The following is a 12,466-nucleotide window of genomic DNA, read 5'->3' as shown; positions in this document are numbered from 1 at the left end:
TATAATTGACCTTTCAGTATATTGTTGCACACACACCATCTATTTAGCAAATGCCCTTGTTATCAACAGCAGCCTTTTAAACTCACCTGAGCTAACAGGTATGTGCGCTGGTTACTCTGCTGCGCTTAAAATTTCTTTTTTGGTTTGCTACAATGCCTTTTCTGAAACGTTGTCTCCTTCTGCTGGAACACTGACTTCTTTCATTTAATGCCTGCAGACTATAAAAGAGAACCCAACCCAAAAAGTTTGGTTGATTAGTCTGTGGCATTCTGTTAAACTGTTGCTTATGGCGGTCTCTGTGAGCTTCTCAGCGACATTCAGCCAGCCAGGTATCCTGCCTGCAGTAGATGGAATGTGGCAATGGAACGCTGGCTGCGCGTGTCATAATAGGCTCTGAGCCTTTATATACCTGTGCACAGCAGCAGCCACCTTCAGTCTGCTGCTGGACAGCCAGCAGCAGCAGCAGCAGGAGAGGTATGTAATCAGGAGCCCTCCTGCTAAGGGTAGACAGCTGCTCGTTCCACCCCACCCCCCGCCTTAATTGGTTCTCCTCCCTTCCAACGGTGTTGAGGCGGGTGGGAACAGCAGGGGGTGAAGGTGCTGTGTTTAAAGAGGTGGAGTTATGCAGATCTAAAACGCGTGGATTGCAGCAGCAGCAAGCCGAAAAGTGCAGGCATGTAAGGGATCTAGAGGTTGACAACATGTCTTCTTAACGGGAGTCCAGGAGCTCATCTCCACAAATGGACTTTTCAGGATCCTTGGGTGGCTCCGTAGTTTGAAACCAATTCTGGTTATCGCTTCTCGGCCTTTTGGCTAAGATCAAGTGTAGTATCTGTTCTTATCAGTTTAATATCTGATACGTCCCCTATCTGGGGACCATATATTAAATGGATTTTTAGAACAGGGAGATGGAAAAAGAGCTTGCTCTGTCCACTCCACGCATTGACCTGGTATTGCAGTATCTCCAGGACCGGTGCACCCCTTCTTTAATGCAGTTTCTAAAATCAGAAAGAATTGAATTCAATGTTTTTTGTTCATTTTGCTTGTTTGTCGGATTTGGGGATGGACTCTTTGGCTTTGCTTTTCTTCTCCTCATTGGATTTTTCATGTTCAAAGTTGCAGAAGCCAGATTACAAGCTCATTTTGGTTCAACTTCAGCAACTGTGCATTGCATTGCCATGTAATGTGATGCAATGCTATCTTTCTAGCTCTCCCTTTTTACTTCCTTTTGGATAAACAGACATATTAGGCAAGCATTTTGGAGCTTTCACCTAAATAACTACAGGTGGTGAGATAAGCTGCACAATATAATTGACCTTTCAGTATATTGTTGCACACACACCATCTATTTAGCAAATGCCCTTGTTATCAACAGCAGCCTTTTAAACTCACCTGAGCTAACAGGTATGTGCGCTGGTTACTCTGCTGCGCTTAAAATTTCTTTTTTGGTTTGCTACAATGCCTTTTCTGAAACGTTGTCTCCTTCTGCTGGAACACTGACTTCTTTCATTTAATGCCTGCAGACTATAAAAGAGAACCCAACCCAAAAAGTTTGGTTGATTAGTCTGTGGCATTCTGTTAAACTGTTGCTTATGGCGGTCTCTGTGAGCTTCTCAGCGACATTCAGCCAGCCAGGTATCCTGCCTGCAGTAGATGGAATGTGGCAATGGAACGCTGGCTGCGCGTGTCATAATAGGCTCTGAGCCTTTATATACCTGTGCACAGCAGCAGCCACCTTCAGTCTGCTGCTGGACAGCCAGCAGCAGCAGCAGCAGGAGAGGTATGTAATCAGGAGCCCTCCTGCTAAGGGTAGACAGCTGCTCGTTCCACCCCACCCCCCGCCTTAATTGGTTCTCCTCCCTTCCAACGGTGTTGAGGCGGGTGGGAACAGCAGGGGGTGAAGGTGCTGTGTTTAAAGAGGTGGAGTTATGCAGATCTAAAACGCGTGGATTGCAGCAGCAGCAAGCCGAAAAGTGCAGGCATGTAAGGGATCTAGAGGTTGACAACATGTCTTCTTAACGGGAGTCCAGGAGCTCATCTCCACAAATGGACTTTTCAGGATCCTTGGGTGGCTCCGTAGTTTGAAACCAATTCTGGTTATCGCTTCTCGGCCTTTTGGCTAAGATCAAGTGTAGTATCTGTTCTTATCAGTTTAATATCTGATACGTCCCCTATCTGGGGACCATATATTAAATGGATTTTTAGAACAGGGAGATGGAAAAAGAGCTTGCTCTGTCCACTCCACGCATTGACCTGGTATTGCAGTATCTCCAGGACCGGTGCACCCCTTCTTTAATGCAGTTTCTAAAATCAGAAAGAATTGAATTCAATGTTTTTTGTTCATTTTGCTTGTTTGTCGGATTTGGGGATGGACTCTTTGGCTTTGCTTTTCTTCTCCTCATTGGATTTTTCATGTTCAAAGTTGCAGAAGCCAGATTACAAGCTCATTTTGGTTCAACTTCAGCAACTGTGCATTGCATTGCCATGTAATGTGATGCAATGCTATCTTTCTAGCTCTCCCTTTTTACTTCCTTTTGGATAAACAGACATATTAGGCAAGCATTTTGGAGCTTTCACCTAAATAACTACAGGTGGTGAGATAAGCTGCACAATATAATTGACCTTTCAGTATATTGTTGCACACACACCATCTATTTAGCAAATGCCCTTGTTATCAACAGCAGCCTTTTAAACTCACCTGAGCTAACAGGTATGTGCGCTGGTTACTCTGCTGCGCTTAAAATTTCTTTTTTGGTTTGCTACAATGCCTTTTCTGAAACGTTGTCTCCTTCTGCTGGAACACTGACTTCTTTCATTTAATGCCTGCAGACTATAAAAGAGAACCCAACCCAAAAAGTTTGGTTGATTAGTCTGTGGCATTCTGTTAAACTGTTGCTTATGGCGGTCTCTGTGAGCTTCTCAGCGACATTCAGCCAGCCAGGTATCCTGCCTGCGAGTAGATGGAATGTGGCAATGGAACGCTGGCTGCGCGTATCATAATAGGCTCTGAGCCTTTATATACCTGTGCACAGCAGCAGCCACCTTCAGTCTGCTGCTGGACAGCCAGCAGCAGCAGCAGCAGGAGAGGTATGTAATCAGGAGCCCTCCTGCTAAGGGTAGACAGCTGCTCGTTCCACCCCACCCCCCGCCTTAATTGGTTCTCCTCCCTTCCAACGGTGTTGAGGCGGGTGGGAACAGCAGGGGGTGAAGGTGCTGTGTTTAAAGAGGTGGAGTTATGCAGATCTAAAACGCGTGGATTGCAGCAGCAGCAAGCCGAAAAGTGCAGGCATGTAAGGGATCTAGAGGTTGACAACATGTCTTCTTAACGGGAGTCCAGGAGCTCATCTCCACAAATGGACTTTTCAGGATCCTTGGGTGGCTCCGTAGTTTGAAACCAATTCTGGTTATCGCTTCTCGGCCTTTTGGCTAAGATCAAGTGTACTATCTGTTCTCATCAGTTTAATATCTGATACGTCCCCTATCTGGGAACCATATATTAAATGGATTTTTAGAACAGGGAGATGGAAAAAGAGCTTGCTCTGTCCACTCCACGCATTGACCTGGTATTGCAGTATCTCCAGGACCGGTGCACCCCTTCTTTAATGCAGTTTCTAAAATCAGAAAGAATTGAATTCAATGTTTTTTGTTCATTTTGCTTGTTTGTCGGATTTGGGGATGGACTCTTTGGCTTTGCTTTTCTTCTCCTCATTGGATTTTTCATGTTCAAAGTTGCAGAAGCCAGATTACAAGCTCATTTTGGTTCAACTTCAGCAACTGTGCATTGCATTGCCATGTAATGTGATGCAATGCTATCTTTCTAGCTCTCCCTTTTTACTTCCTTTTGGATAAACAGACATATTAGGCAAGCATTTTGGAGCTTTCACCTAAATAACTACAGGTGGTGAGATAAGCTGCACAATATAATTGACCTTTCAGTATATTGTTGCACACACACCATCTATTTAGCAAATGCCCTTGTTATCAACAGCAGCCTTTTAAACTCACCTGAGCTAACAGGTATGTGCGCTGGTTACTCTGCTGCGCTTAAAATTTCTTTTTTGGTTTGCTACAATGCCTTTTCTGAAACGTTGTCTCCTTCTGCTGGAACACTGACTTCTTTCATTTAATGCCTGCAGACTATAAAAGAGAACCCAACCCAAAAAGTTTGGTTGATTAGTCTGTGGCATTCTGTTAAACTGTTGCTTATGGCGGTCTCTGTGAGCTTCTCAGCGACATTCAGCCAGCCAGGTATCCTGCCTGCAGTAGATGGAATGTGGCAATGGAACGCTGGCTGCGCGTGTCATAATAGGCTCTGAGCCTTTATATACCTGTGCACAGCAGCAGCCACCTTCAGTCTGCTGCTGGACAGCCAGCAGCAGCAGCAGCAGGAGAGGTATGTAATCAGGAGCCCTCCTGCTAAGGGTAGACAGCTGCTCGTTCCACCCCACCCCCCGCCTTAATTGGTTCTCCTCCCTTCCAACGGTGTTGAGGCGGGTGGGAACAGCAGGGGGTGAAGGTGCTGTGTTTAAAGAGGTGGAGTTATGCAGATCTAAAACGCGTGGATTGCAGCAGCAGCAAGCCGAAAAGTGCAGGCATGTAAGGGATCTAGAGGTTGACAACATGTCTTCTTAACGGGAGTCCAGGAGCTCATCTCCACAAATGGACTTTTCAGGATCCTTGGGTGGCTCCGTAGTTTGAAACCAATTCTGGTTATCGCTTCTCGGCCTTTTGGCTAAGATCAAGTGTAGTATCTGTTCTTATCAGTTTAATATCTGATACGTCCCCTATCTGGGGACCATATATTAAATGGATTTTTAGAACAGGGAGATGGAAAAAGAGCTTGCTCTGTCCACTCCACGCATTGACCTGGTATTGCAGTATCTCCAGGACCGGTGCACCCCTTCTTTAATGCAGTTTCTAAAATCAGAAAGAATTGAATTCAATGTTTTTTGTTCATTTTGCTTGTTTGTCGGATTTGGGGATGGACTCTTTGGCTTTGCTTTTCTTCTCCTCATTGGATTTTTCATGTTCAAAGTTGCAGAAGCCAGATTACAAGCTCATTTTGGTTCAACTTCAGCAACTGTGCATTGCATTGCCATGTAATGTGATGCAATGCTATCTTTCTAGCTCTCCCTTTTTACTTCCTTTTGGATAAACAGACATATTAGGCAAGCATTTTGGAGCTTTCACCTAAATAACTACAGGTGGTGAGATAAGCTGCACAATATAATTGACCTTTCAGTATATTGTTGCACACACACCATCTATTTAGCAAATGCCCTTGTTATCAACAGCAGCCTTTTAAACTCACCTGAGCTAACAGGTATGTGCGCTGGTTACTCTGCTGCGCTTAAAATTTCTTTTTTGGTTTGCTACAATGCCTTTTCTGAAACGTTGTCTCCTTCTGCTGGAACACTGACTTCTTTCATTTAATGCCTGCAGACTATAAAAGAGAACCCAACCCAAAAAGTTTGGTTGATTAGTCTGTGGCATTCTGTTAAACTGTTGCTTATGGCGGTCTCTGTGAGCTTCTCAGCGACATTCAGCCAGCCAGGTATCCTGCCTGCAGTAGATGGAATGTGGCAATGGAACGCTGGCTGCGCGTGTCATAATAGGCTCTGAGCCTTTATATACCTGTGCACAGCAGCAGCCACCTTCAGTCTGCTGCTGGACAGCCAGCAGCAGCAGCAGCAGGAGAGGTATGTAATCAGGAGCCCTCCTGCTAAGGGTAGACAGCTGCTCGTTCCACCCCACCCCCCGCCTTAATTGGTTCTCCTCCCTTCCAACGGTGTTGAGGCGGGTGGGAACAGCAGGGGGTGAAGGTGCTGTGTTTAAAGAGGTGGAGTTATGCAGATCTAAAACGCGTGGATTGCAGCAGCAGCAAGCCGAAAAGTGCAGGCATGTAAGGGATCTAGAGGTTGACAACATGTCTTCTTAACGGGAGTCCAGGAGCTCATCTCCACAAATGGACTTTTCAGGATCCTTGGGTGGCTCCGTAGTTTGAAACCAATTCTGGTTATCGCTTCTCGGCCTTTTGGCTAAGATCAAGTGTAGTATCTGTTCTTATCAGTTTAATATCTGATACGTCCCCTATCTGGGGACCATATATTAAATGGATTTTTAGAACAGGGAGATGGAAAAAGAGCTTGCTCTGTCCACTCCACGCATTGACCTGGTATTGCAGTATCTCCAGGACCGGTGCACCCCTTCTTTAATGCAGTTTCTAAAATCAGAAAGAATTGAATTCAATGTTTTTTGTTCATTTTGCTTGTTTGTCGGATTTGGGGATGGACTCTTTGGCTTTGCTTTTCTTCTCCTCATTGGATTTTTCATGTTCAAAGTTGCAGAAGCCAGATTACAAGCTCATTTTGGTTCAACTTCAGCAACTGTGCATTGCATTGCCATGTAATGTGATGCAATGCTATCTTTCTAGCTCTCCCTTTTTACTTCCTTTTGGATAAACAGACATATTAGGCAAGCATTTTGGAGCTTTCACCTAAATAACTACAGGTGGTGAGATAAGCTGCACAATATAATTGACCTTTCAGTATATTGTTGCACACACACCATCTATTTAGCAAATGCCCTTGTTATCAACAGCAGCCTTTTAAACTCACCTGAGCTAACAGGTATGTGCGCTGGTTACTCTGCTGCGCTTAAAATTTCTTTTTTGGTTTGCTACAATGCCTTTTCTGAAACGTTGTCTCCTTCTGCTGGAACACTGACTTCTTTCATTTAATGCCTGCAGACTATAAAAGAGAACCCAACCCAAAAAGTTTGGTTGATTAGTCTGTGGCATTCTGTTAAACTGTTGCTTATGGCGGTCTCTGTGAGCTTCTCAGCGACATTCAGCCAGCCAGGTATCCTGCCTGCAGTAGATGGAATGTGGCAATGGAACGCTGGCTGCGCGTGTCATAATAGGCTCTGAGCCTTTATATACCTGTGCACAGCAGCAGCCACCTTCAGTCTGCTGCTGGACAGCCAGCAGCAGCAGCAGCAGGAGAGGTATGTAATCAGGAGCCCTCCTGCTAAGGGTAGACAGCTGCTCGTTCCACCCCACCCCCCGCCTTAATTGGTTCTCCTCCCTTCCAACGGTGTTGAGGCGGGTGGGAACAGCAGGGGGTGAAGGTGCTGTGTTTAAAGAGGTGGAGTTATGCAGATCTAAAACGCGTGGATTGCAGCAGCAGCAAGCCGAAAAGTGCAGGCATGTAAGGGATCTAGAGGTTGACAACATGTCTTCTTAACGGGAGTCCAGGAGCTCATCTCCACAAATGGACTTTTCAGGATCCTTGGGTGGCTCCGTAGTTTGAAACCAATTCTGGTTATCGCTTCTCGGCCTTTTGGCTAAGATCAAGTGTAGTATCTGTTCTTATCAGTTTAATATCTGATACGTCCCCTATCTGGGGACCATATATTAAATGGATTTTTAGAACAGGGAGATGGAAAAAGAGCTTGCTCTGTCCACTCCACGCATTGACCTGGTATTGCAGTATCTCCAGGACCGGTGCACCCCTTCTTTAATGCAGTTTCTAAAATCAGAAAGAATTGAATTCAATGTTTTTTGTTCATTTTGCTTGTTTGTCGGATTTGGGGATGGACTCTTTGGCTTTGCTTTTCTTCTCCTCATTGGATTTTTCATGTTCAAAGTTGCAGAAGCCAGATTACAAGCTCATTTTGGTTCAACTTCAGCAACTGTGCATTGCATTGCCATGTAATGTGATGCAATGCTATCTTTCTAGCTCTCCCTTTTTACTTCCTTTTGGATAAACAGACATATTAGGCAAGCATTTTGGAGCTTTCACCTAAATAACTACAGGTGGTGAGATAAGCTGCACAATATAATTGACCTTTCAGTATATTGTTGCACACACACCATCTATTTAGCAAATGCCCTTGTTATCAACAGCAGCCTTTTAAACTCACCTGAGCTAACAGGTATGTGCGCTGGTTACTCTGCTGCGCTTAAAATTTCTTTTTTGGTTTGCTACAATGCCTTTTCTGAAACGTTGTCTCCTTCTGCTGGAACACTGACTTCTTTCATTTAATGCCTGCAGACTATAAAAGAGAACCCAACCCAAAAAGTTTGGTTGATTAGTCTGTGGCATTCTGTTAAACTGTTGCTTATGGCGGTCTCTGTGAGCTTCTCAGCGACATTCAGCCAGCCAGGTATCCTGCCTGCAGTAGATGGAATGTAGCAATGGAACGCTGGCTGCGCGTGTCATAATAGGCTCTGAGCCTTTATATACCTGTGCACAGCAGCAGCCACCTTCAGTCTGCTGCTGGACAGCCAGCAGCAGCAGCAGCAGGAGAGGTATGTAATCAGGAGCCCTCCTGCTAAGGGTAGACAGCTGCTCGTTCCACCCCACCCCCCGCCTTAATTGGTTCTCCTCCCTTCCAACGGTGTTGAGGCGGGTGGGAACAGCAGGGGGTGAAGGTGCTGTGTTTAAAGAGGTGGAGTTATGCAGATCTAAAACGCGTGGATTGCAGCAGCAGCAAGCCGAAAAGTGCAGGCATGTAAGGGATCTAGAGGTTGACAACATGTCTTCTTAACGGGAGTCCAGGAGCTCATCTCCACAAATGGACTTTTCAGGATCCTTGGGTGGCTCCGTAGTTTGAAACCAATTCTGGTTATCGCTTCTCGGCCTTTTGGCAAGATCAGTGGTGGTTTTCTGCTGCTGGTGTTGTTTGGAGGGCAGTTGTGACTGGGGTTCCCCCTTGTGGGGCCCTAGTGTGCGATTGAGCGGCGATTGTGTTTATCTGCTGTAAAAATGGTGGAGAAAACACGTGGATTAGAGGACTCGGTCCGTCTGAAGGTGGCTGCAGGTCATGAAGGAGAAATCGGTTTGGACCAAGTTTGCGTTGATGTCTTGAAGAACATTAATGGCTTGAAGGTAACGGATGTATTGGCACTGCAGGATTTTCAGAAACAAGGAATTTATGATATCACTTTTGTTTCTTTGAGTATTTGCCAGAGAGTCTACATGGAGTTGGTACGAATGAAGGAAGAAAAGGAATTGAAATGCCTAGAGTTTATTGCACTGGAACCTCTGTTCCAGCAGACATATAAGTATGTGGTTGTGCACATGTATAACCCTAATGTTCCGGATGAGACTGTTTCCAATTTTTTAGCTCGGTATTGTAGTGAGGTTAAATTTTTGGGAAGAATGAAGAACAAATACAATTATCTAAATGGCAAGAGGAGATATGTTGTAAAACTGAGACCGGATGATAGAGCTATTGGGGGTGCCAAGAGCATTCCTGCACAGTTTTCTATCGGAGGAGAAAGGGGATTTTGTTTTTATAATGGACAGATGGAATATTGTAGGAAGTGTCATGAGTTTGGACATGTTCAGAAAGATTGTCCAGTGCAAGGTGATGTTTGTAGAGGTTGTGGGAAATCTGGGCATGTTGCAAGTGGTTGCCCAATGAATAAGGTGTGTGATTTGTGTGGACATGCAGATCACCTTGCAAGGAAATGTAGATTGTGGGCTCAGATTCCTAGGTCACAGGTGGACGCTGAAGAGAGGCAGAAGAAGACTCGGCAGGAAAGTGGGGAGGAGGGCGAAGGCTCAGACTCTGAGGGGGAAAGCCAAAAACAAGATGGTGGTAGGGGAAGAGACCATGCGGTGCCCAAGATGGAGGAAAAGGGGCGGAGCCAGAAGAAAGTTGGTTTGAGGGAGGGGCTGGAAGTAATAAACAAAGTAGCTGATGTGCATGGCCCGGGTGATGGGATGGATTTGTCTAATATGGCGGAGTCAGTGAATCCTGTTTTGGGAAGAGATGGGGGTGAGGAAATGGAGGTTTTGGAGGAGGAGGATTCTGATTCGGATGGAACTATAACCCCTCAGCAGCGTGATAGGGTTAACAGTGATTGGAGTGAAAATGAGGAGGAAGATGATGGCAAGGAGGAGAGTTATGCCTCCGTGATTAAAAGAAGTAAGGTGGAGGGGTGTTGGTCTGGGGGGCAGGAAGATCCAGTCTCCCTAAGACCAGGTTATTCTAACAGGGACTCGAGTTCTGAGTCGCCTGATATACGTAGAAAAGTGGGTGGCAGGAGTGGGTTTTCTCCTGGTTCATGATGGATCGGGTATGGTGGAGATTTTTTCCTGTTGTTATGATGGCGTTGTGTGTTGCTTCTCTGAATGTACGAGGGATTGGTTCTGCTTGTAGGAGAGCAGGGATACTGGAGTACATTGAGAGTGTGAATGCAGATATTGTCTGTCTGCAGGAATGTGTAATTAAATCTGCCCCGCATGAGAGTGAGTGGAATAAGGGGCAATCTTTTTGGTCCCCATGCTCAGAAAACAGGAATGAAGGGGTGGGCATTTTACTGTGTAATTCCAGTCTAAAGGTTTTAGAGTTTAAAGTAATCATACCTGGGAGATGTTTGTTTTTATTAGTGGATTTTTTAGGTCAGCGGGTACGGGTTTTTAATGTTTATGCCCCTGCTGATAAACAAGCAAGAGTTGGGTTTTTGGAGTCTCTAAAGTTGTTTTTACCAGGCAGAGACTTCACTATAGTGGCTGGAGATTTTAATTGTGTCAGATCCGCAAAAGATCGTAAGAGCTCTACGGAAGGTAGGACTGATGTTACGTCTAATATTTTAAATCAGATTGTGCAGGATTTACGCTACACGGATGCTGGTCTGATGGTTGGGCCAAGTGATAAGTTCACATACATATCAGACAGTGGACGTAGTGTTTCCCGAATTGACTATTTTTTTATGTCTGAAGGGATTAAGGTGGCCAAGTGCAACCACGTGATGACGACTTTTTCTGACCACAAGATGATAGTGGTAGATCTGTGTATAGCTGAGTCCCTGGCTTTTGGAAAGGGACTCTGGAAGCTGAACGTAAGCCTGCTGGAAGAGGAGAGTGTTAAGGTTGGTTTTAATAAAGTGTTTTTGTCTTGTGTGTCTGAACAGCACCTTTTTAAAGATTTGCTAGAGTGGTGGGACTGGGCTAAGGAGAAATTTGCATGTTATTTTAAAGGGGTGTGTTTTAGGAGAGCGAAAGCCAAAAGGGATCATGATGCTGCTGTTATTTCAAAATTGGAAGTACTCCATAAGTTTAAGAGAGCGGGGATGGAGGTGGATAAAGAGATTGCAGATTTGAAGGACGAACTGAAGAAGATACTTATTGAAAAAGGGAAGACTATTATGTTTAAGGCAAAAATAAAGCACATGGAGGAAAATGAGCAATGTTCGAGATACTTTTTTAAAAAATGTTTTAAACCTAAAGGGGTTTTTAAGTCTGTTTTTTCTCCTGCAGGGGAGGTATCTGGGGATGAGATGATTGGCAGTATTCTTTCCTTTTATGAAACACTCTTCTCTAACGATAGTAGAGCCAGTGATGCGGAAATTAATGATTATTGCAAAGTATTAACTAATAATATTCCTGAGGAGAAAATTGGGTTTTTAAGTGAGGAGGTTGGGAAAGATGAAATTAGACGGGCAGTGGATGGCTTGGCGAAAGGCAAGACGCCAGGCTGTGATGGTCTTCCTGCTGAATTTTATGTTAGATTTTGGGATATTATAGGTGTGGAGTTTTCCCGGGTGGTGCAATATGGTTTTACTCATGGGATTTTATCGGTTTCTATGCGTAGGGGGATTGTTACGCTGATTCATAAGAAAGGGGACATGAGGGATATTAAAAATTGGAGGCCCATAACATTGTTAAACAGTGATTACAAAATTATTTCTAAAATTGTGGCTGGTAGACTGGCAGATGTGATAGGTGATATGGTGGGGGAGTATCAGGCATGTGCAGTGCCTGGTAGGAAAATTTCAGATAATTTGCTGCTTCTAAGAGACTTAATTTATCAGGCTAATTTGAATAAGAATGCTCTTTTGTTACAGTCGGTGGACCTGGAGAAAGCCTTTGATAAAATATCACATAGATTTTTGTTCTCTGCTTTAAGTCACCTTGGTGTTCCGGATAAATTATTGATGGTCATTAAGAGTTTTTATTGTGGGGTCAGTAGCCAGATTTTAGTTAATGGGCATGTGAGTTCCAGTTTTAATATTTTATCGGGAGTTAGGCAGGGTTGTCCCCTGTCACCAATTCTTTTTATCTGTGTGGTGGAGGCCCTTTTAAAAAGTGTGCAAGTTGACAAGTGTGTGGCTGGTGTTTTTATTCCTGGGGGATCCGGGGGTCCAGTCAAGTCTTTAAGTTATATGGATGATATTGTTTTTACTTGTGGTTCACAGGCGGATCTCAATAGAGTGAATTTGCACGTAAGGATTTTTTGTTGTGTGGCTGGTATGGCGGTGAATTGGGGAAAGTGCCAGCTTTGTAACTTTGGGAGGCAGGTTGAGGTTAACGTGGCAGGAGTGGAGAGTAGGGAGGAAATTGAGGTTCTTTGAGAAGGAACTGAAAGGGAAAAGCAGCCTGAAGATTCTAGAAGACAAAATGGATCAGAAGTTGAACTTTTGGAAACTAAGGAACCTGTCGCTGAGAGGGAAAGT

General features: G+C 44.6%; 6 non-coding genes across 6 annotated transcripts; all 6 read left to right on the top strand.

Annotated features, from left to right (window-relative positions):
• Positions 1–793: 793 nt before the first annotated feature.
• Positions 794–984, top strand: LOC141192969 (U2 spliceosomal RNA). The gene has a single exon (XR_012266270.1). It is a non-coding gene; the product is annotated as a U2 spliceosomal RNA (small nuclear RNA).
• A 1,115-nt stretch (positions 985–2,099) lies between these two features.
• LOC141192968 (U2 spliceosomal RNA) lies at positions 2,100–2,290 on the top strand. Its single transcript, XR_012266269.1, has one exon. It is a non-coding gene; the product is annotated as a U2 spliceosomal RNA (small nuclear RNA).
• A 1,116-nt stretch (positions 2,291–3,406) lies between these two features.
• On the top strand, positions 3,407–3,597 carry LOC141193126 (U2 spliceosomal RNA). The gene has a single exon (XR_012266423.1). It is a non-coding gene; the product is annotated as a U2 spliceosomal RNA (small nuclear RNA).
• Positions 3,598–4,712: 1,115 nt separating this feature from the next.
• Positions 4,713–4,903, top strand: LOC141192967 (U2 spliceosomal RNA). Its single transcript, XR_012266268.1, has one exon. It is a non-coding gene; the product is annotated as a U2 spliceosomal RNA (small nuclear RNA).
• Positions 4,904–6,018: 1,115 nt separating this feature from the next.
• Positions 6,019–6,209, top strand: LOC141192965 (U2 spliceosomal RNA). The gene has a single exon (XR_012266266.1). It is a non-coding gene; the product is annotated as a U2 spliceosomal RNA (small nuclear RNA).
• A 1,115-nt stretch (positions 6,210–7,324) lies between these two features.
• LOC141192964 (U2 spliceosomal RNA) lies at positions 7,325–7,515 on the top strand. The gene has a single exon (XR_012266265.1). It is a non-coding gene; the product is annotated as a U2 spliceosomal RNA (small nuclear RNA).
• Positions 7,516–12,466: the final 4,951 nt, after the last annotated feature.

This window comes from Phyllobates terribilis, unplaced genomic scaffold (assembly GCF_046119375.1).
Source record: "Phyllobates terribilis strain yellow unplaced genomic scaffold, ASM4611937v1 Scaffold_63__1_contigs__length_7903474, whole genome shotgun sequence".
NCBI classification, from domain to species: Eukaryota; Metazoa; Chordata; class Amphibia; order Anura; family Dendrobatidae; genus Phyllobates; species Phyllobates terribilis.
Note: the sequence above shows the minus strand (reverse complement) of the source record. Positions and strands in the feature narration are given on the sequence as shown.